Source organism: Heteronotia binoei, chromosome 16 (assembly GCF_032191835.1).
Source record: "Heteronotia binoei isolate CCM8104 ecotype False Entrance Well chromosome 16, APGP_CSIRO_Hbin_v1, whole genome shotgun sequence".
NCBI lineage: Eukaryota > Metazoa > Chordata > Lepidosauria > Squamata > Gekkonidae > Heteronotia > Heteronotia binoei.
The window spans coordinates 55283845-55305926 of NC_083238.1; the positions used below are offsets into that span (position 1 = coordinate 55283845).

Consider the following 22082-nt stretch of genomic DNA (forward strand, 5'->3'; position numbering starts at 1 on the left):
CTCTCGCGGGAGTTGTCCTTGAAAGTGCAGCTGCTGTAAGAGCTCTCTCAGCCTCACCCACCTCACAGGGTGTCTGTTGTGGGGGAGGAAGATAAAGGAGATTGCAAACCACTCTGAGGCTCTGATTCAGAGAGAAGGGTGGGGTATAAATATGCAATTCTTCTTCTTCTTTGAGCCAGTTTGGTGTAGTGGTTAAGTGCGCGGGCTCTTATCTGGGAGAACCGGGTTTGATTTCCCACTCCTCCACTTGCACCTGCTGGAATGGCCTTGGGTCAGCCATACCTCTTGTAGGAGTTGTCCTTGAAAGGGCAGCTGCTGAAAGAGCTCTCTCAGCCCCACCCACCTCACAGGGTGCCTGTTGTGGGGGGGGGGGAGGGAAGGTAAAAGAGATTGGGACCGCTCTGAGACTCTGAGAGTCAGAGTATAGGGCAGGATATAAATCTAATATCTTCGTCATCTTCTTGAAGCTGAAGAGGAATGTCTTGCATGCCACAACGAATTGGCCCCGGAGATATTAACGTGCTGTCGTTTGGCTGACATGAGGCAAATTTAATTTTATTGCATTCCTTTAAGCAAGGCCAGGTGCGTTAGGGCCAACTACTCGATCTCGCCAACTACTCTGTGTATCATTTCCCCCGTGCTGCATAATGGGTGCTCCCATAACAACACCTCTTTGGAAACTGAAGCAACATTTGCATAGCTCATGTTTTCCCAGAGGGGCATGTGTAACATCTGATGGAAACAGCTATTACAAAAGTTCCACAGATTGGTATCGGAGCAAATGGTTTTGTTTACGTGACTTGCTGCCATCGAAGGAGAAGGCTTTTAAAACTCAGCAATGCAAGAGCAATGGAAATGGTTCCTGATGTTAGCTGACGTCACCAACGTGCTGAAGTCATTATTTTTAGAAAAAAGAGGTGCTGGAGCTATGAAGAAAGGTTGAAACGCTTGGGACTCTTTAGCTTGGAGAAACGTCGACTGTGGGGTGACATGATAGAGGTTTACAAGATAATGCATGGTATGGCGAAAGTAGAGAAAGAAGTACTTTTCTCCCTTTCTCACAATACAAGAACTCGTGGGCATTCGATGAAATTGCTGGGCAGACAGGTTAAAACGGATAAAAGGAAGTACCGGTACTTCTTCACCCAAAGGGTGATTAACATGTGGAATTCACTGCCACAGGAGGTGGTGGCAGCCACAAGTATAGCCACCTTCAAGATAAAAATATGGAGCAGAGGTGCATCAGTGGCTATTAGCCACAGTGTGTGTGTGTATATAAAATTTTTTTGCCACTGTATGACACAGAGTGTTGGACTGGATGGGCCATTGGCCTGATCCAACATGGCTTCTCTTATGTTCTTATGTTGTTAGCACAACTCATTTGCATACGCCACACCCCCCATGACATCACCGGAAGATGGACTAAAGGATATCAGCTCAGCATCTACCTTAAAATGCTTCTTGAATGATCATTGTTGTAATATAACCTCACTCCAATCCGATGTTCCCTCGAAGCTGTAGGGTCTTGTGAGCAAGAAGTTCTGCCTTGTGATCTGCTGGCGTTAAAGTTGCGAGCTGCTGCGTAAATTTATTATTTATTTCTTAGTTACCGTACATTATATTTATATCCTGCCCATTCTGTACAGACTCAAGGAGGCTGACAGCGTAAAATATACAGTAAACAAAAACAATATCAGAACAGTAAAACAATCAGATAAATGACAATGGTGTTACTTCAGGCGGATCATGTAATATTTTCTTTCTCACACGCACAGATCCTAGGCAGTTAGCACGAAGAAGAAGAATTGCAGATTTATACCCCGCCCTTCTCTCTGAATCAGAGACTCAGTGGTTTACAATCTCCTATATCTTCTCCCCCCACAACAGACACCCTGTGAGGTGGGTGGGGCTGAGAGGGCTCTCACAGCAACTGCCCTTTCAAGGACAACCTCTGCCAGAGCTGTGGCTGACCCAAGGCCCTTCCAGCAGCTGCAAGTGGAGGAGTGGGGAATCAAACCCGGTTCTCCCAGATAAGAATCAGAAGAAGAATTGTAGAGTTATACCTCACCCTTCTCCCTGCATCAGAGACTCAGAGCAGCTTACAATCTCCCATGTCTTCTTCCCCCACAACAGACACCCTGTGAGGTGGGTGGAGCTGAGAGGACTCTCACAGCAGCTGCCCTTTCAAGGACAACCTCTGCCAGAGCTATGACTGACCCAAGGCCATTCCAGCAGGTGCAAGTGAAGAAGTGGGGAATGAAACCCGGTTCTCCCAGATAAGAGTCCACAAACTTAACCATTACACCAAACTGGCTCTCTAAAAAAATAAAAGCGCTATGAATCCAGATGTGGTGGCAGCCTTCTCCCATTAGATGTTATATGCAATCCGAAACAGTTCAGTCTTGCAGGCCCTGCGGAACCGCGATAAATCCCACAGGGCCCTGGTGGCTTCTGGAAGGGTGTTCGAAAGTATTGGGGCCACAACCGAGAAGGCTCTTGCTCTTTAGCCCAGGATTTAGCCAGAAGATTTTGAGAGCTTGATCGCAGTGCTCTCTGGGGAACATGTGGGGCAAGGCGGTCCCACAGATAGATAGGTCCTAGGCCATATAGGGCTTTGAAGGTTAATACCAGAACTTTGAAATCAGTTGGCTCTGGGGCCACCCTTCCTGAGCTAAGACAAAAATGTGTGAGCCGGAGGCTAAAAATCTGTGAGCTAGCTCACACTAACTCAGCTTAGAGGGAACACTTCTCCCATCATACTTTTTAAATCCCTCCTACGTGGCCACAGGGGCATGATAAAGATTTCCATCGGCCTGCTTGAAACATTTTGGTTATTTCCCCATTTTTTTTGTGTGTGAGGAAAAATATTAGAAAGTTTGTCGAACCTTCAAGTTCAGCAAAATTCTCACAGGTTTGAACAAGGGAGCCCAGAAGCAAGTAATTTTTTTTGGGGGGGGGGGGGTTGGGGAGAAGAAAGAGCACAATAAAATGTAGAGGTTCTGGAGCCCCACAAGTATACTCGCATTTATCTACTTACCATTTTCATTACTGTCATAGAGAGCAGTGCGCCATCGGCATCTTCGGAATTATACTCTCTGGGATTGGAGGCAAAATTATTTCGCCGAGCTCACGAGTTCTTTTGTTATATCCACTTCTCATTTCACGGTTTATTAGCTTTGCCTCCATTTACTTGAGAAACCCACTGCTTGTTTAGTTATGCTCAGGCCTCAGATTCAGCAGGAGCTCACAGAAGCGCAGCTCCTGAACCTTTCTGAGGGTTCCCCCTCTTCCTCCCCAAGGACCTTGTCCATTGAATAGGAGGTGCAGCTGCATAACAATCCCTGGATGAGCTCCACCACCTGTTTTTCTACAAATCACCCCCTGGTTATGCTACACACACACACACAAAGTTCTGCAGTTGGCTCACATGTCCAATTAACAAATCAGTTCTTCTGGGCGAGCCCAGAGAGAGGGGGTTTCTGGGAGTGTCGTTGTGCCCACCAATACCTTTTCTGACACCCGTCAAGTGTTTTTAGAAAGTGGGAAGAAGAGGAGATTGGATTTATACCCTGCCCTTTGCTCAGAGTCTTAGGGTGGCTTACAATCTCCTTTCCCTTCCCCTCCCTGCAACAGACACCCTGTGAGGGAGATGGGAGCTGAGAGAGCTCTGACAGAAACTGCTCACGAGAGGAACAGCTCTGTGAGAACTTGTGACTGACTCAAGGTCACATCAGCAGGTACATGTGGAGGAGTGGGGAATCAAACCTGGTTCTCCCAGATAAGAGTCCGTGCTCTTAACCACTATGCCAAACTGGGAAGGGCCATGTGGAGTTCTTGCTAAGAAGGACGATTGGAGATTTGCTTGGGTTTACGGATTTTTTAAAATGTTGCTTTGGTAGCAGCTGCCAACGCAGAGCAAGACTCTTCACTGTGCGACTGAAGAGAAGCCATTTTGTGGCAGGCCCCACCTTCTGCAGCCTCCATTTTGTGGCTTTACCTGCCACGCTATGTCAGAATTCCAAAGATGCCCAAAGATGTCCAAAAATACAAGCTGTTTTAAAAAACAGGATTTTCTTTCCGATATCTGCTAGCCAGGCATAAACAGTATATTTTGGCACTCTTTCAAAGTAAGCCTATGTAATTATTTAAACCAGTTTATTTAAAAAGTCTAGGGGTTTTTTTTTGTTTAGTAATTGCATAGCAAATAGTTTGCCTGCAGTCTTAGTTGTTTCATGGTAGGAAAATATCACGCAGCTTTGCCATTTTCTACACTGGTGCTCACTTTGCCTTGCTTTGTCTCCTCTTATGCTGTTGAGCAGCTGGGTTAGAAATGATAAAAGGAAGTCCTTCTTTCACCCAAAGGGTGAATAACACATGGAATTTACTGCCACAGGAGGTGGTGGCGGCTACAAGCACTGCCAGCTTCAAGAGGGGATTGGATAAGCATATGGAGCAGAGGTCCATCAGTGGCTCTTAGCCACAGCGTATTCTTGGAACTCTCTAACTGGGACCATGATGCTCTGTATTCTTGGTGCTTGGGAGGGAACAGTGGGAGGGCTTCTTGTGTCCTGGCCCCACTGATGGACCTCTTGATGGTGCCTGGTTTTTTTGGCCACTGTGTGACACCAAGAGTTGGACTGGATGGGCCATTGGCCTGATCCAACATGGCTTCTCTTATGTTCTTACGCGACACAGAGTGTTGGACTAGATGGGCCACTGGCCTGATCCAAGATGGCTTCTCTTATGTTCTTCGGTCTGAGGCAGTGATGCTCTGTATTCTTGGTGTTTGGGGGTGGGACAACAGTGGGAGGGCTTCTAGACTCCTGGCCGCACTGATGGACCTTCTGATGGCACTTGGGGTTTTTTGGTCACTGTGTTACACAGAGTGTCCGACTGGTCGGGCCATTGGCCTGATCCAACATGGCTTCTCTTCTGTTCTTATGTTTGGGGCAATGATGCTCTGTATTCTTGGTGCTTGCGGGGGGGGGGGGGCACAGTGGGAGGGTTTCTAGTGTACTGGCCCCGCTGGTGGACCTCTTGATGGCGCCTGGGTTTTTTTGGCAACTGTGTGACACAGAGTGTTGGACTGGATGGGCCACTGGCCTGATCCAACATGGCTTCTCTTATGCTTGATCCTTCATGTATTCTACTTCAAAGAGGAGAGAAAGCCAGGCAAATGCAGTGTTATGTCTGAAGGCGCCTTTGATTTCTGGCTAAACTTCAGGCAACTTCACTGTGTGCTGTGGCATTTTATTAAGTTTATTTATTAAAATGTGTCTATCACTCTTTTCCTTGTAGGTTTGCCGGCTCCAAGGTCCCAACGGGGGATCTCTCTGTTTCGGGAGGCTCCGCTCTACCACAGACCAGCTGGCTGGTGGGAGAAATCCCTCCCCTAAACAGCTGATGTGTTGACGTCACCTGGAAGTGATGTCATTGCATTGGGGACATCGCGGGAAGACAGTCTGGTATTTGGGCAAACTCTATGGTTTTGAGGGCGGAAAAAACCATAGAGTTTCACCCAAATACCAGAGCATCCCTGTGTGATGTTCCAGATGCACAGATGTCACTTTCAGGTGTCATCATCACTGCTCACCCCCAAAACACCCCGAGTCCCCCCACCAGATGGATATGGGGACCTGGCAACACTATCTCCTTGTGGTTCAAGGCAGCTTACAATAATAGTTTAAAACATTTTCACTTTAAAATAGGGTTGTAAATCTTCAGTTAGGGGCAGGGGATCCTCCGGTTTGGAGGCCCTCGCCTCGCCTCAGGGTCATCAGAAAGCGGGGGTGGGGGAGAGGGAATTGTCCACTGGGCACTCCATTATTCCCTGTGGAGACTTATTCCCATAGAAAATAATGGAGAATTGATCCATGGGTATCTGGGGTCTGAGGTGGGGGGGCTTTTTTTTTTTTGAGATAGAGGCACCATATTTTCAGCATAGCATCCAGTGCCTCTCCTCAAAACACCCTCTAAGTTTCAAAAGGATTGGACTGGGGGGGGTCCAATTCTAGGAGCCCCCAAAGAAGGTGCCCCTCTCTGTCATTATTCCCAGTGGAGGGAAGGCATTTAAAACAGTGGTCCCCAACCTTTTTGGCCCCAGGGCTCGGCAGCCCACCACAGCCTCGGGGATGGCAGGGTGGGGGCACCGAATCTGGCCTCACCCCCCGCGGTGCCTTGCTGCCCTGGCCCCCCCCTGACCTGCGCCTCCTTCTCCCTCAGTTTTTACACTATTAAGGCTGAGCAAGGGGCCGTGAAGCGCCTTCCAGGCTCTGCAAAGGCTGACACCCCCCCAACCAATCACCTGATCAGCCAGGAAAACGTGCGAAGCAGCGGCCAGCGGCCACTGAAAAAGTCGTACAGCCCTTGCCCCCTTCCCACGTCTCCCGTCTTCCCTCCATTTATTTCATGGCCCCTTCCCCATTCTAATAGTGTAAAAATGGAGGGAGGAGGAGACGGGACTGGGGAAGTGGAAAGGAGGCAAGGGCCATGTGGCTTTTTCAGCGGCCGCTGGCCCCTGCTGCCATGGTTTTGCTCGGTTCTCCGGCTGATCAGGTAATCGGCGGGGGGGAGGCCTTTACAGAGCCCAGAAGGCGCTTCATGGCCCCTTCCCCAGCCTTAATAGTGTAAAAACGGAGGGAGGAGGATGCGCCGGCGGGGGGGGGGGGGTAAGGGGGAAGACTGCACGGGGCCACAGGGGTAGTGGTGAGGCTGGGCGGCCTGGTTAAGGGCAGGCCATGGCCTGGTACTGGTCCGCGGCCCGGGGGTTGAGGACCCCTGATTTAAAAGATGTGCAGTCCTTTTAAAGGTGATGGCCAGAACTCCCTTTGGAGTTCAATGATGCTTGTCACAGGCTTGCTCCTGGCTCCACCCCCAATGTCTCCTGGCTCCACCCCCAAAGTCTCCTGGCTCCATCCCAGAAGTCCCCAGCTATTTCTCAAATTGGGCTTGGCAAATTGGACAAAAGAAAGGACTTGAAGTTCCTTTAGAGCTGTGCTCCCCAGGTTGCAAAGGGCTTTAAAGTTTGCTTTTGTGCGTTCCTAGTAGAACTCTCCCTTCATGTAGCTGGGCTGGAATACGAAGTTTAATGGTTTGGCTGCTTCCACACGTGAAATTCCATAGCCGTGATGCATTTCGTATGGGAGGTAGCTTGTAATTGTAGAGCGGTCAAAACCAAGAGGCAGGGCTTTGGACTTTAAAAAGCCACAAATGTCCTTATTAGGATTTTTGACAACTTTGAATGCCTTTTAAAAGTTCAGACCCCGTGCTAACAAATTCTGTGGATAATGTTTTTTTAAAAAAGCATTTGCCTTGGAAGCTCAGAAGTTTCCGCAGTATCCCTGATCCTCTACATCTCCCTGTTAAGGGAAACGCTGTTCCAACCAATTACAAAGATGCTCTGACTCCCGTGGTAATGATAGAATGAAATTTTACTTTCAAAAATAAAAGTACATCTTATACAGCTCAGTCATGTAGGTAAAGAGCCCCGTGGCACAAAGTGTTAAAGCTGCAGTACTGCAGTCCTAAGCTCTGCTCACGACCTGAGTTCCATCCCCGGTGGAAGCTGGGTTTTCAGGTAATAATAATAATAATATTAATAATAATACTTTTTATTTGTATCCCGCCCTCCCCGCCAGGGCAGGCTCAGGGCGGCTCACAACATACGAATGTAATATACAATAAAACCATACATAGTAATTACAATTACAATTATAAAATCATCATTAAATCATTAACAACTTGTATTAAAATTAACAATGTGGTGCTATAACTTAGGTCTTTAATAAAATTCAGTGGCTAAAACATGTCCAGCGAAACTTTCTTGGCTCAGTATTGGGTGAAGGCTATTTTGAAGAGGTAGGTCTTACAGGCCCTGCGGAATTGGTCTAAACATCGCAGGGCCCATACCTCCTCTGGGAGTTGATTCCACAGCAGTGGAGCTGCAATGGAGAAGGCCCGATCCCGGGTGGTCTTCAATCTGGCCTCCCTTGGCCCAGGGATATTCTAGCCGGCTCCAGGTTGGCTCAGCCTTCCATCCTTCCAAGGTCGGTGAAATGAGTCCCCAGCTTGCTGGGGGGAAAGCTTAGATGACTGGGGAAGGCAATGGCAAACCACCCCGTGAAAAGTCTGCCATGAAAACGTGAAAGCAGCGTCACCCCTGAGTCAGAAACGACTGGTGCTTGCACAGGGGACCTTTCCTTTCCATGTAGGTACATTTTAACTTACTGTGAAAAGAGAGTTATAGCGCTCAATTTGTCAACTTCCTCGAATTCACAACTTTCATGTATGTTTGTTTTCTTTTAAGCCATTGGCACCTTTTATTGAGGTGAATGCATAGCTCCACAAGGGGTGAGCTAGAGACTTACTTAAAAACAAAACAAAACTGAAAGCTGTGAATTCCGAGAGCCTGCTATGGTGTTATAACGGCATAACAAGATGTCAGTTGCTGTTTTAAAAAGCAGGCCTCTGTTGGCCAGAGGTGGGAATGTCTGTCTCTAGACAAGGAAGATGACGCTGAGGGGGGTGGGAGAGGGGAGATCTGGACTTTCTTCTCCACATGGATTGTAAAACATCAGAACAAAGTAGGTTTGAGAAAAGAATGCGGGAGTGATGAGGAAAAACTTGGAAGATCCTAAAAGTACAACTATGCTGTGGGACGCAGGGAAATTTTTTCCTGCTAATAGCACTGATGGACCTCTGCTCCATATTTTTATCCAATCCCCTCTTGAAGCTGTCTATGCTTGTAGCCGCCACCACCTCCTGTGGCAGTGAATTCCACCTGTTAATCGCCCTTTGGGTGAAGAAGTACTTCCTTTTATCCGTTCTAACCTGACTGCTCAGCAATTTCATCGAATGCCCACGAGTTCTTGTATTGTGAGAAAGGGAGAAAAGTACTTCTCTCTCTACCCTCTCCATCCCATGCATAATCTTGTAAACCTCTCTCATGTCACCCTGCAGTCGACGTTTCTCCAAGCTAAAGAGCCCCAAACGTTTTAACCTTTCTTCATAGGGAAAGCGTTCCAAACCTTTAATCATTCTAGTTGCCCTTTTCTGGACTTTTTCCAATGCTATAATATCCTTTTTGAGGTGCTGTGACCAGAATTGTACACAGTATTCCAAATGAGAAATAGACTTGCAAGACAATGACTATGATATGCAGAAGACAAAGAGATTGGATTTATACCCTGCCTTTCGCTACCCAGAGGAGTCTCAGAGCGGCTTACAATCTCCTTTCCCACAGCAGACACCCTGTGAGGTAGGTGGGGTTGAGAGAGCTCTGAGAGAACTGGGGTTAAGCAGAAACAGCTCTGAGAGAGTTATGGCTGACTCAAGGTCACTCCAGCAGCTGCAGGTGGAGGAGTGGAGAATCAAACCCGGTTCTCCCAGATTAGAGTTTGCGCACTTCACCACTACACCAAACTGGCTCTCAGTCGTTTCTGATAAGACCAAGGATGTTTTGGATTTCCACAATGTTTGTGGTGGTGCAGCTGCAGCAAACAATGTTTTGCACACACACAGTTCTTTTAATCAAAAGCGTAGCCTCTCCAGCGTTGCTCAGATCAGAAATCCGTCTGCGTAATAAGGCTGTTTTATTTTCATTGATTAATTTGTACTTATTGACACTCTGCTGTTGCATACCAATGTGCCCGGGACAATTTAAAGACCCATGCGATAAAAAAAATTATAAAACAAACTCAGCCAGCAGCAGTATTCACAATATTTGGGAAGTGTTTCCTCTGTTTTGTCTGCTGTCTTTCCGTATTGCACGCTCAAGGTGGCTTATGGAATTTGAAGAGGAAGACCGATACGTGTAGCCTTTGAAAACAGATTTCTTAGGAAAGCGCAGAACACTGAAAATGATGGACCAGTTCATGGGAAAACAGAGATGTCAGAAGGAGAATCTGCCAAAACCAAACTGGAAAAGCATGCTAGAATTAACCTCTGGCAACATTCCAACAAAGAAGAAGAAGAAGACCACAGATTTATACCCCGCCCTTCTCTCTGAATCTCAGAGCGGCTTACAATCGCCTTTATCTCCTTCCCCCACAACAGACACCCTGTGAAGTGGGTGGGGCTGAGTGACAGAAGCTGCCCTTTCAAGGACAACTCCTGCAAGAGCTATGGCTAACTCAAGGCCTTTCCAGCAGCTGCAAGTGGAGGAGTGGGGAATCGAACCCGGTTCTCCCAGATAAGAGTCTGCGCATTTAACCACTACACCGAACTGGCTCTACACCACTACACTGAAGCAGAGAACTGGGAGGTGTCCCACATTGCAGCATGCTTTTGCGTCACTCATGTTGGGCAAGAGTGCATGCAAGCGATTTCATCTCTTCTTTATCATCTGCCCCAAATTGTGCTTCCAACTGTAAGGATCCCATCTAGTAATCTTCCTCCTCCTTTTAGGTTGGAGCGGCAGAAGAACAAGCAAAGCAACATCACGTTCCTTGCAATTGAACTGATACTTCACTTATGGTTGAACGTGTTCCATAGGAACCACAAGTAGGAAGCTAAGAACTGGACACAGTCGTGTGTGGGTGTGGGTGTACACTTCTCGGAGATGGATTGACTCAGCCAAGGAAGCTGCGGCCTTTGGTTTGCAAGACCTGAGCAAGGCTGTTAAGACCTTTTTTTTTTTTTTAAAGTTCAAGTTCGTCCCCCTGTGCAAGCACCAGCCGTTTCCGACTCTGGGGTGACATTGCTTTCACGACATTTTCACGGCAGGCTTTTGATGGACTGGTTTGCCATTGCCTTCCCCAGTCCTCTCCGCTTTCCCCCCAGCAAGCTGGGGACTCATTTGGACCGAAGGACGTTCGACTTGCCTTGACCAGGGCCAGGGCGTTCGGCTGAGGTAGTGGACATCCTTATCCCATCTGCTTGGCCTCCACAACCTGTCATGATGCTATTTTATTTTAATCTCATCTTAATTTATTATATAACTCTAGTAGGGTTGCTAGGTCCAATTCAAGAAATGTCTGGGGACTTTGGGGGTAGGGCCAGGAGCAAAGGTGTGACAAGCGTAATTGAGCTCCAAAGGGAGTTCTGGCCCGCACATTGAAAGGGTCCCGCACGCCTTTCAAATGCCTTCCATTCGTTTGGAAATAATGAAGGAGAGGGGCACCTTCTTTGGGGGCTCATAGAATTGGACCCCCTGGTCCAACCTTTTTGAAACTTGGGGGATGTTTTGGGGAGAGGCACTGGGTGCTATGCTGAAAAATGTGGCCCTTCTACGTCAAAAAACAGCTGCCCCAAGCCCCAGATACCCACTGATCAATTCTCCATTATACGCTATGGGACTCCATCTCCATAGGGAGTAATGGAGTGCCCTGCAGACATTTCCCTCCCCCCTCCTGCTTTCTGATGACCCTGAAGCGGGGGGGGGGAGGGCCTCCAAACTGGGGGATCCCCTGCCCCCACCTGGGGATTGGCAACCCTAATCTCTGGGCCTACTGCTGTATGGATATACAGAATGCGCCCAATGGAAACCACCGGCCTGTGACATATATGCTGTTTGTTCAATCCCAGTAGACAGCCATGTTGGTCTGAAGCAGTAGAACAAAGAAGTAGACAAGTGCACCTTTAAGACCATACTTAAGAGCATACGAGAGCTGACATTCTGAATAAAACTTAGTTGGTCTTAAAGGTGCACTTGTCTACTGCTTTGTTATATATGCTGTTTGTTTTATTGTATTTAATTGTTTTAACATTTGTTGTTATCCAGCCTGAGCCCGTTCGTGGGACAGGGTGGAATGCAAGTTAAGATGAAGATAGAAGATATTGGATTTATATCCCGCCCTACACTCCGAAGAGTCTCAGAGCGGCTCACAATCTCCTTTCCCTTCCTCCCCCACAACAGACACCCTGTGAGGTGGGTGGGGCTGGAGAGGGCTCTCACAGCAGCTGCCGTTTCAAGGACAACCTCTGCCAGAGCTATGGCTGACCCAAGGCCATGCTAGCAGGTGCAAGTAGAGGAGTGGAGAATCAAACCTGATTCTCCCAGATAAGAGTCCACACACTTAACCACTACACCATACAAAAATAAATAAAATAAAAATAAAAATTCATACGTTCGTCGTAATGTGGAAGCACTTAACACACAGATGCCTCCTAGAAGGGGAGGCTGCGATGATTACTGACTTGAAGTATTCCCTGGATGGTCATTTGCTTGAAGGACTACTTTCATGCCTAAGCATCTGATTTGCACAACTGAACTCTTAACTCCTTTTCTGGTTGGAAATGTTAAATCTGCTTGCTTGTTTCTGGAAGATACCAGTTGGCTTAACGTGTGCCTAAGGATTTGAAAACCAACAGGTCCTAAACGTTACTGTATCCCCCCACCAAAAGATGAGTCCAACCAAAAAAGATGAGTCCAACCCAGGGGTGAAATTCTAGCAGGAGCTCCTTTGCATATTAGGCCACACCCCCTGATGTAGCCAATCCTCCAAGAGCTCAAAAGGTGCTTTTTTGTAAACTCTTGGAGGATTGGCTACATCAGGGGTGTGTGGCCTAATATGCAAAGGAGCTCCTGCTAGAATTCTACTCCTGGTCCAACAAAAAAAAGGGTTGTGTTTTTCTCACCTAAATACCATGTGCCAATCTTTTCAATATGATCTATATGGCCAGAAAAAGGAACTCCTTTGTAGTAGGAACTCCTTTGCATATTAGGCCACACCCACAAACCCCCTCCCCAATGCAGCCAGTCCTGGAGCTTACAATAGGCCCTGTACTAAGAGCCCTGTAAGCTCTTGGAGGATTGGCTATTTCAGAGGGGTGTGGCCTGATATGCAAAGGAGTTCCTACTACAAAAAAATTCCCTGCTGGACTCTATGCTTGATCAAAATTTCCTCATAGATGTAGCTATGGAAATCATGTATGGCAACAGAAGGTGTGTCTGTCCAAAATGTTCTCTAAACATCTTTTGTTCTCGCAAAGTGTCAACAGCTTCTTGAAAATACATTGTGTTGTGAATGCCAGATGGGCTTTGTCTGTACACTTGTTGCTGTCTCGGAGAATTCTGAAATTTTGGTGAGCCGGCCTGCTTCCGAAGCCGTGCCCGTTGTTTTTAAATGTCTTTTTCGGAAACTGGATCCTGCATCTTGTTGAGCCTGTAGGCGCATCTGGAATTTTGAGACTGTGTAGTGGACATCGTTACAAAATGGCTGCCCACGCTCCTTCCATGCATATCTTTTCAATAAAGTTTCATCTAAGTGAAATATTCGAAAAGTAGATTTCCTTTTTCTTGTAAGCATGCCAAGAACTCTTTCAGGTAACAGTTGCCTAAACAGGCTAATATTTATCCAAATGAAATAAGTTTTCATCGTCCTTACCATCTTCAGCGTGTTCTAGATTGGAGACTCTGATAGTTGAAGCCAGTACCATGGAGCTGATAAGCCAGGGGGTGTCAAACATGCAGCTTGGGGGCCAAATCAGGCCCCTGAGCAACTGGCTGTCATCCTCTTCCTTCTCCCTCTCTCTTTCTTCCTTCTGCATCACAGCTTGCTTTGCCAGGCTTACTCAATCGCACAGGAGCTACAGAGCAAAACCTCCATTTTTCCCATTGGCTAAGGCTCCTCCCATGGGGAGGAATTGGGGCGGGGAGGGAGAGCTTGCTTTGCCAGGCTCTCTCAATCGCATGGCAGAGCTACTGAGCCTGTTGGCTGAGGCTCCTCCTCCTCCTGGTATCCAGGGGAAGGAAGAAAGGAAAGAAGCTTCCTTTGCCCAGTTCCCTGAATCCCCTGGGAGAAATACGAAGACAGCACCTTTAAGACCAACAAGCTCTAATGTTTTAAGCATGGCTTAAGGTTTTTAATTGTGTTTGTGTCATTTATAAAGTTTATATCTTTGCTACCTAATCTTAAATAGGCCTGGCCCAATAAGGTCTCATTTATGTCAGATCTGTCCCTCATCACAAATGAGTTCGACACCCCTGCTCTGAACCTTTATATCGGACCAGTTAGGTTTGTGGGTCCTTGTCTCAGGTTCATCTCCTTTATGGTGGTGTTATTTGGATGCCCCATTAAGCCTGGTTATAATTTATATATTTTAATAAGCAACTTGGGAGTTTCTCGACTGAGTTCTTTGTGAACGCCTTCTTATTCCACCCACCACGTTTGTCCCATGTCTGCCTTCTGCTTGAGGCAGCCGTTCCCATAGGCTTTTATAAAGACAACGGTTTGTGTTGATAGTTCAACGCTGACAAGTACAAAGAATCAGTTCGTTGTCTCCCTGCCATTTCCCCAACCGCCCTTTATCCCCCCTTTTATTCTCTTATTATTAAACAATGGGATTATCTCCCTCTCTGGTGTTCTGCTGGTAAAACAAAACAGAAGTCCAATAATATTGTATTATTGTAAGTATTTTGAGAGGCACTGAACCTTAGAGCCAGGAGACAACATCAGGGAAAGGCCTCAGCCTCTATGACCTGTTGTTGGCTCTCCAGAGGAACTGGCTGGCTGGCCACTGTGTGAGACTAGATGGACCACTGGTCTGACCCAACAGGGCTCTTCTTATGATCTTAGATAGGCCTCGGCCTCTCTGCCCTATTGCTGGCCCTCCAGAGGGGCTAGATGGCCACTGTGTGAGGTAGGATGTTGGACTGGATGGACCACTGATCTGATCCAGCAGCGTTCTTCTGATGTTCTTAGGAAGGCCTCAACCTCTGTGCTGTGTTGGTTTGGCCCTCTAGAGGGGCTGGTTGGCCACTGTGAGACAGGATGCTGGACTAGATGGACCACTGGTCTGATCCAGTAGGGGTCTTCTTATGTCCTTAGGAAGACCTCAGCCTCTCTGCCCTGTTGTTGGCCCTCCAGAGGAAGTGGTTGGCCACTGTGTGAGACAGGATGCTGGACTGGATGGACCACTAGTCTGATCCAGCAGGGCCCTTCTGATGTTATTTTGAAGGCCTCGGTCTCTCTACCCTATTGTTGGCACTCCAGAGGGGACTGGTTGGCCACTGTGTGAGACAGGATGCTGGACTGGATGGACCACTGGTCTGATCCAGTTGGGTTCTTCTTATGTCCATAGGAAGACCTCAGCCTCTCTGCCCTGTTGTTGGCCCTCCAGAGAAACTGGTTGGCTGCTGTACATTCCTTTGTTGTTGTTGTTTTCATTTGGGCACACTTGCTGGCTGCTGTGTAACCAAATATGCATCTTTTAGGGCTCATCTGTTGCTTCCTCACATGTGGAATGCAATTTTATTTTAGTCTCCTTTTTATAGCATCCTCAAACTTCCTTCAGGGATTTGATGGTGATCTTCATCGTTGTTACCCTATGGAGACGCTGCAGTCCCACAATTAAGTAGGGCGTTAAACTGCTGTTGCAGGGCAAGACCTTTTGCATGTAAGCCCCTGCTTGACTTTAGCACCTGCTGTAAAAGGCAATGAAAGGTAAGGAAGCTGAAGGCTTATTTTTAGCAGAGCACCTTAAGGCTGTTGGTTGAGCGATGTATTTTGATTGCGACAGCTTGCCTGTCTATCTGGAATAGCTCTGTGATGACACAAAACCATTTAAAATTGTGTAGCGCTTTATGGGGGGAGTATTTGAGCAGATTTTTTTTTTGCAAGAGTGAAGGGAAAAGTGAAAGCAGTCAAGTCAAGTTGAGCTAATTTAGTGGGGGGCCGTTTTTTGAGGTAGAGGTACCACATTTGCAGCATAGCATCCAGTGCCTCTCCTCAAAAGACCCTCCAAGTTTCAAAAAGATTGGACCAGGGGGTGCAATTCTATGAGCCCTCAAAGAAGGTGCCCCTGTCCTTCATTATTTCCAATGGAGGGAAGGCATTTAAAAGGTGTGCGGTTCCTTTAAATGTGACGGCCAGAACTCTCTTTGGTATCATGAGCCCTGACGAGGAGGAGCAGGAAGGGTTAACAGACCTGGAAGAGTTGCCAGCCAGTTCCTCAGCTGAACAAACAGCAGCTGGCCCATCGGTCACTCTCCAGACACCAGTTTCAGCTGTTGACGATCAGTCTCCTCCAAGCTCTCCTCCTCCCATCTCAAGAGTTCGAAGCAGGCTCCGGAAAGAACTTTCAGAGCGAAGACATGAGGCACGCCGATGCTTCAGATCTCTCAGCCCTGAGTTCTAGCACAGTCGCTGCCACCCAGGGAGCAGGCTGATGGAGGCTCCTATATAGCTCCCACCCAGGACCTGGTAACCTTGTGGGAGCAACAAGTCTACTCTCTGGGTTGCATCCACGCTCCTTCTTGACCTGCTTGATTTCCTTGGCACCCTGACCTTTTGGCTTTTGGACATTGACTTCTGATTCCGGTTTGTGATTCTGCATTGGTGACTTGGCTCCTGCTTGACTTCCTGGACTTTGACCTTGGACTGGCTTTGGATTCCTGCCTGCCTGCACCCTCAGAACCTGACAGTTGGAGTGCAGTTGCGCTTGTCACACCCCTGCTCCTGGCCCCACCCCCAGTGTCTTCTGGCTCCACCCCCCCAAGTCTCTTGGTTCCACCCCCAAAGTCTCCAAATATTTCTTCAATTGGACTTGGCAACCCTAAACAGTGGCGGACTGGCTAGGATGTCAGCTTGCTCGATGGCAAGTGGGCCCCCTTAAACATTAGGCAATATGTTAAACATGTTAATGACCTTTTAGTAGCTTGAAAATACAATAGACATCCCAAGTATTATTGCTGTAATGCCATTAAAATTTATGTTGTATTACTATTTTAAGGGGAAAAAATTAATAACATTTATTTTGCCAGTTTTAATTGTACCTTTTTCCCCACAAATGTGGGTTTTTAAAAAAATATTTTATTTCTTTCTTATAAAAATTAAATGATAGCCTCATAGTTGTGGTGGTCAGTCTGCCACTGACCCTAGATTTTGCTGGGGTTTGGGTGTGGTTTCCCCTGACCCCCAGCGGCTCTCTAGGGCACTGTCCCCCCTGGAAATTTCCCCGGAAGTTAAATGGCTATTCTGCCTGCCGGCGTTTGCAGTTCTAACCAAGGCTTCTTCCTGTGGCACAGCAATTGCCTAGCAATGGCTACGGAGGGGATTTCAGGAGAGAATACAACACCCGGTTGTACCACTTTCGGTAATTAAGAAAATGCGTCTGTAATTAAAAAATTATTAGTAGCTTCCGGCATTAGTGAGTTGAATCCTTGGCTCATAAGACCCAAGACGGGACTGTTGGTGTTTGAAAAGATGTGTGCTCTAGAAATAGAAATGGGCTTGACGGCGGCTAGTTTCCCCTCATCTCCCCTTTAAGGATCGCAGTGTCAGATTCTAGCAATCCAGCGCCCCGTGCAGACCGTCAGAATCGTATCTGGGGTGAGGCGGGCCTCATTTTGGGCAGGAGCTCACAGGAGCAGAGCTCCGGAACCTTTAAATTTCATTTTGCTCTTTTTTCCTTAACACCCCCCCCCCCCAAAAAAAATTGCTTCTGGGCTCCATTGTTCATAGAATCATGGAATCATAGAGTTGGAAGGGACCTCCAGGGTCGTCTAATCCAACCCCCTGCACAATGCAGGAATCCCACAAATACCTACCCCAAATTCACAGGATCTTCATCGCTGTCAGATGGCCATCGATCCTTTGTTTCAAAACCTCCAAGGAAGGAGAGCCCACCACCTCCCGGGGAGGAAATCTGTTCCACTGAGGAACCGCTCAAACGGTCAGGAAGTTCTTCCTAATGTTGAGCTGAAAACTCTTTTGATTCCATTTCAACCTGTTGGTTCTGGTCCTACCTTCTGGGGCCACAGAAAACAATTCCACACCATCCTCTATAATGACAGCCCTTCAAAGACTTGAAGATGGTGATCATAGAATCATAGAGTTGGAAGGGGCCTCCAGGGTCATTTAGCCCAACCCCCTGCACAATGCAGGAAACCCACAAATACCTACCCCAAATTCACAGGATCTTCATCGCTGTCAGATGGCCATCCAGCCTCTGTTAACAAACCTCCAAGGAAGGAGAGCCCACCACCTCCCGAGGAAGCCTGTTCCACTGAGGAACCGCTCTAACCGTCAGGAAGTTCTTCCTAATGTTGAGTCGGAAACTCTTTTGAATTAATGTCAACCAGTTGGTTCTGATCAGACCTTCTGGCGCCACAGAAAACAATTCCACACCATCCTCTAAAGGACAGCCCTTCAAGTCCTTGAAGATGGTGATCATATCACCTCTCAGCCGCCTCCTCTCCAGGCTAAACATGCCCAGCTCCTTCAACCTTTCTTCATAGGACTTGGTCTCCAGACCCCTCACCAATGTTCCCCCTAAGGTGTGGAATCTTTTGAGTAGAAATTCTACTTTGTGAGCTACTGGCATTAAAGCTGTGAGCTACTGAGGAACTGCTCTAATGGTCAGGAAGTTCTTCCTAATGTTGAGCCAGAAACTCTTTTGATTTACTTTCAACCCGTTGGTTCTGGTCCTACCTTCTGGGGCCACAGAAAACAATTCCACACCATTCTCTAGATGACAGCCCTTCAAGTACTTGAAGATGGTGATCATATCACCTCTCATCCACCTTCTCTCCAGGCTAAACATGCCCAGCTCCTTCACCCTTTCCTCATAGGACTTGGTCTCCAGACCCCTCACCATCTTTGTTGCCCTCAAACCCGCTGGGAGAATTTTGCTGAACTCTTAAGATTTGACAAACTTTTTAATGTTTTCCCCCACGGCGCACTGCACTCTATGACAGTAATGAAAATGTTAAGTAGGTAAATACTTGTGGGGCGCTGGCAGGCCTCATTTTGAGCAGAAGCTCAAAGGAGCAGAACTTCGGAACCTCTAAATTTTATTGTGCTCTTTCTTTCTTAACCCCCCCCCCCCAATACTTCTTTCTGGGCTCCATTGCTCAACCCCCCCGTGAAAATTTTGCTGAACTCCGAAGACTCGACAAACTTTCTAATATTTTTTCCCCCTACAAAAATGGGGAAATCACCAAAACATAGTAAAACGGAGAGATGGAAATCTTCATCCTGCCGCTGTGGCCGCATAGGAGAAAGTCATTGAAAAAGTATGATGGGAGGGAAGGTTTTGTGATGACAATTCCAATTCAAGAAGCCATTTGAAGGTAGATGCTGAGCGGATATCATTTGGTCCGCCTTCCGGTGATGTCAGGGGAGTGTGTGGCATATGCAAATGAGTGATGCAAGTGAGTTCTGCCAGTGAGTTCCAGCGCCTCTTTTTCTACAGATGGTCCCCTGTCCCCAGGTGCTGCATCTGCCTTCACACGTGTGGGTTGCAAGCTTTTGTTTTTTTGCATGTCTTTGCCCCCAAAATCAGTGTCTATCGATTTTTCTTCTGGCTCCCTGATAGCTCCCTCAGATTAGAACCTACGGGTGCATTTTTAGTTAATGTGAAGTAGTTTCATTCTGCTTATGCACCTGTCATGTTAGTTGCACCTCTTTGAAAACGAATGGGAAGGAATTCTTCTGCGTTGACGCCCCTGAGATTTATAGTATGGCTATAGCAGGGGTAGTCAAACTTGCTTAACATAAGAGCCACATAGAATATGAACATATGAAGCTGCCTTATACTGAATCAGACCTTTGGTCCATCAAAGTCAGTATTGTCTTCTCAGACTGGCAGTGGCTCTCCAGGGTCTCAAGCTGAGCTTTTATACACCTCTTTGCTTGGACCCTTTTTTTGGAGATGCCAGGGATTGAACCTGGGAACTTCTGCTTCCAAAGCAGATGCTCTACCACTGAGCCACCGTCCCTCCCCAATAAACACAAGACATGAACATCAGGTGTTGGAAGGAAGGAAGGAAAATAGATGGGAGGGAGGAGGGAGAGATGGAAAGAAACAACTTTAAGAATTAAATTAATTTGAGAGCCAGTTTGGTGTAGTGGTTAAGTGCGTGGACTCTTATCTGGGAGATCCGTGTTTGCTTCCCCACTCCTCCGCTTGCACCTGCTGGAATGGCCTTGGTGTAGCCATAGCTCTGGCAGAGGTTGTCCTTGAAAGGGCAGCTGCTGTGAGAGCCCTCTCCAGCCCCACCCACCTCACAGGGCGTCTGTTGTGTGGGGGGGGGAGAAAATATAGGAGTTTGTGCGCCCCTCTGTCCTTGAAAGGGCAGCTGCTGTGCGAGCCCTCTCAGCCTCACCCACTTCACAGGGTGTCTGTTGTGGGGGGAGAAGATATAGGAAATTGTAAGCCACTCTGAGTCTCTGTCCTTGAAAGGGCAGCTGCTGTGAGAGCCCTTTCAGCCCCACCCACCTCACAGGATGTCTGTTGTGGGGGGAGAAGATATAGGAGATTGTAAGCCTCTCTGAGTCTGATTCAGAGAGAAGGGCGGGGTATAAATCTGCAATTCTTCTTTTTCTTCTTCTTCTCCTCCTCATTATCCAAGCCACCAGCTGGTTTACTGAAATATAACAGAAGTTATTATTATGTCTTCCTGTGTTCTGGGGTATCTCTGCTTCTCAAGGGAAGTATTGCCTTGTTTCATAGCTCTTGTTTCATAGAGAGCCAGTTCGGTGTAGTGGTTAAGTGCTCAGACTCTTATCTGAGAGAACCGGGTTTGATTCCCCACTCCTCCACTTGTACCTGCTGGAATGGCCTTGGGTCAGCCAAAGCTCTTGCAGGAGCTGTCCTTGAAAGATCTGACAAACTTTCTGCTATTTTTCTCCCCAAAAAAGAGGGGAAAATAACCAAAACCTATAAAGGAGACCGATGGGAATCCTCATCATGCTACTGTGGGCACATAAGAGAAGCCATGTTGGATCAGGCCAATGGCCCATCCAATCCAACACTCTGTGCCACACAGTGACCAAAAAAAAAAAAAGGAGGTTCACAGGTGGGGCTGAAAGCCCTTCCACTTTGCCCTCCCTCAAGCACCAAGAATACAGAGCATCGCTGCCCCAGACAGTTCCAGTAATATGCTGTGGCTAATAGCCACTGGTAGACCTCTGCTCCATTTTTTATCCAATCCCCTCTTGAAGCTGGCTATGCGTGTAGCCGCCACCACATCCTGTGGCAGTGAATTCCACCAGTTAATCACCTTTGGGTGAAGAAGTACTTCCTTTTCTCCGTTCTAACCCTACTGCTCAGCAATTTCATTGAATGCCCACGAGTTCTCCTATTGTGAGAAAGGAAGAAAAGGACTTCTTTCAACTACTTTCTCCATCCCGTGCATAATCTTGTAAACCTCTATCATGTCACCCCGCAGTCGACGTTTCTCCAAGCTAAAGAGCCCCAAACGTTTTAACCTTTCTTAATATAGGAGAAAGTAATTTAAGAAGTAAACTGGGAAGTAAGGTTTGATTATGACAATGATAATTCAAGAAGCGTTTTAAAGTAGATGCTGAGCTGACCTGATTTAGTACACCTTCCAGTGATGGTGAGCTCTCTGGGAGAGCTCTATCAGCCCCACCTACCTCACAGGGTGTGTGTCGTGGAGGGAGGGAGGAAGAAAGGAAGGTAAAGGAGATTGTGACCGCTCTGAGATTCAGAGTATAGGGCAGGATATAAATCCAATATCTTCCTCTACCTCACATGGTGTCTGTTGTGTGTGTGTGTGTGTGTGTGTGTGTGTGTGTGTGGGAAGGTAAAGGAGATTGTGACCGCTCTGAGATTCAGAGTATAGGGCAGGATATAAATCCAATATCTTCTTCTACCTCACAGGGTGTCTGTTGTGTGTGGGGGGGGGGGGGGGGGGGTGGGGTGGGGAATGTAAAGGAGACTGTGACCACTCTGAGATTCAGAGTATAGGGCGGGATATAAATCCAATATCATCATCTTCTTCTACCTCACAGGGTGTCTGTTGTGTGTGTGTGTGGTGGAGGGAGGTATAGGAGACTGTGACCGCTCTGAGACTCTGAGATTCAGAGTATAGGGCAGGATATAAATCCAATATCTTCTTCTACCTCACAGGGTGTCTGTTGTGTGTGTGTGGGGGAGGTAAAGGAGATTGTGACTGCTCTGAGACTCTGAGATTCAGAGTATAGGGCGGGATATAAATCCAATACCTTCTTCTACCTCACAGGGTGCCTGTTGTAGGGGGAGGAAGGTATAGGAGATTGTGAGTGCTCTGAGACTCTTGAGATTCAGAGTATAGGGCGGGATATAAATCCAATATCTTCTTAACAATACAGTTTTGCTCAACCTCGCAAGACTGCTTATTCCAGCTGCCGGCTTTG

The 22082-nt window shown here is 47.4% G+C and overlaps 1 non-coding gene across 1 annotated transcript; it reads right to left on the reverse strand.

Moving 5' to 3' along the window:
* Positions 1-19588: 19588 nt before the first annotated feature.
* Positions 19589-19655, reverse strand: TRNAP-UGG (transfer RNA proline (anticodon UGG)). The gene has a single exon. It is a non-coding gene; the product is annotated as a tRNA-Pro (tRNA).
* Positions 19656-22082: the final 2427 nt, after the last annotated feature.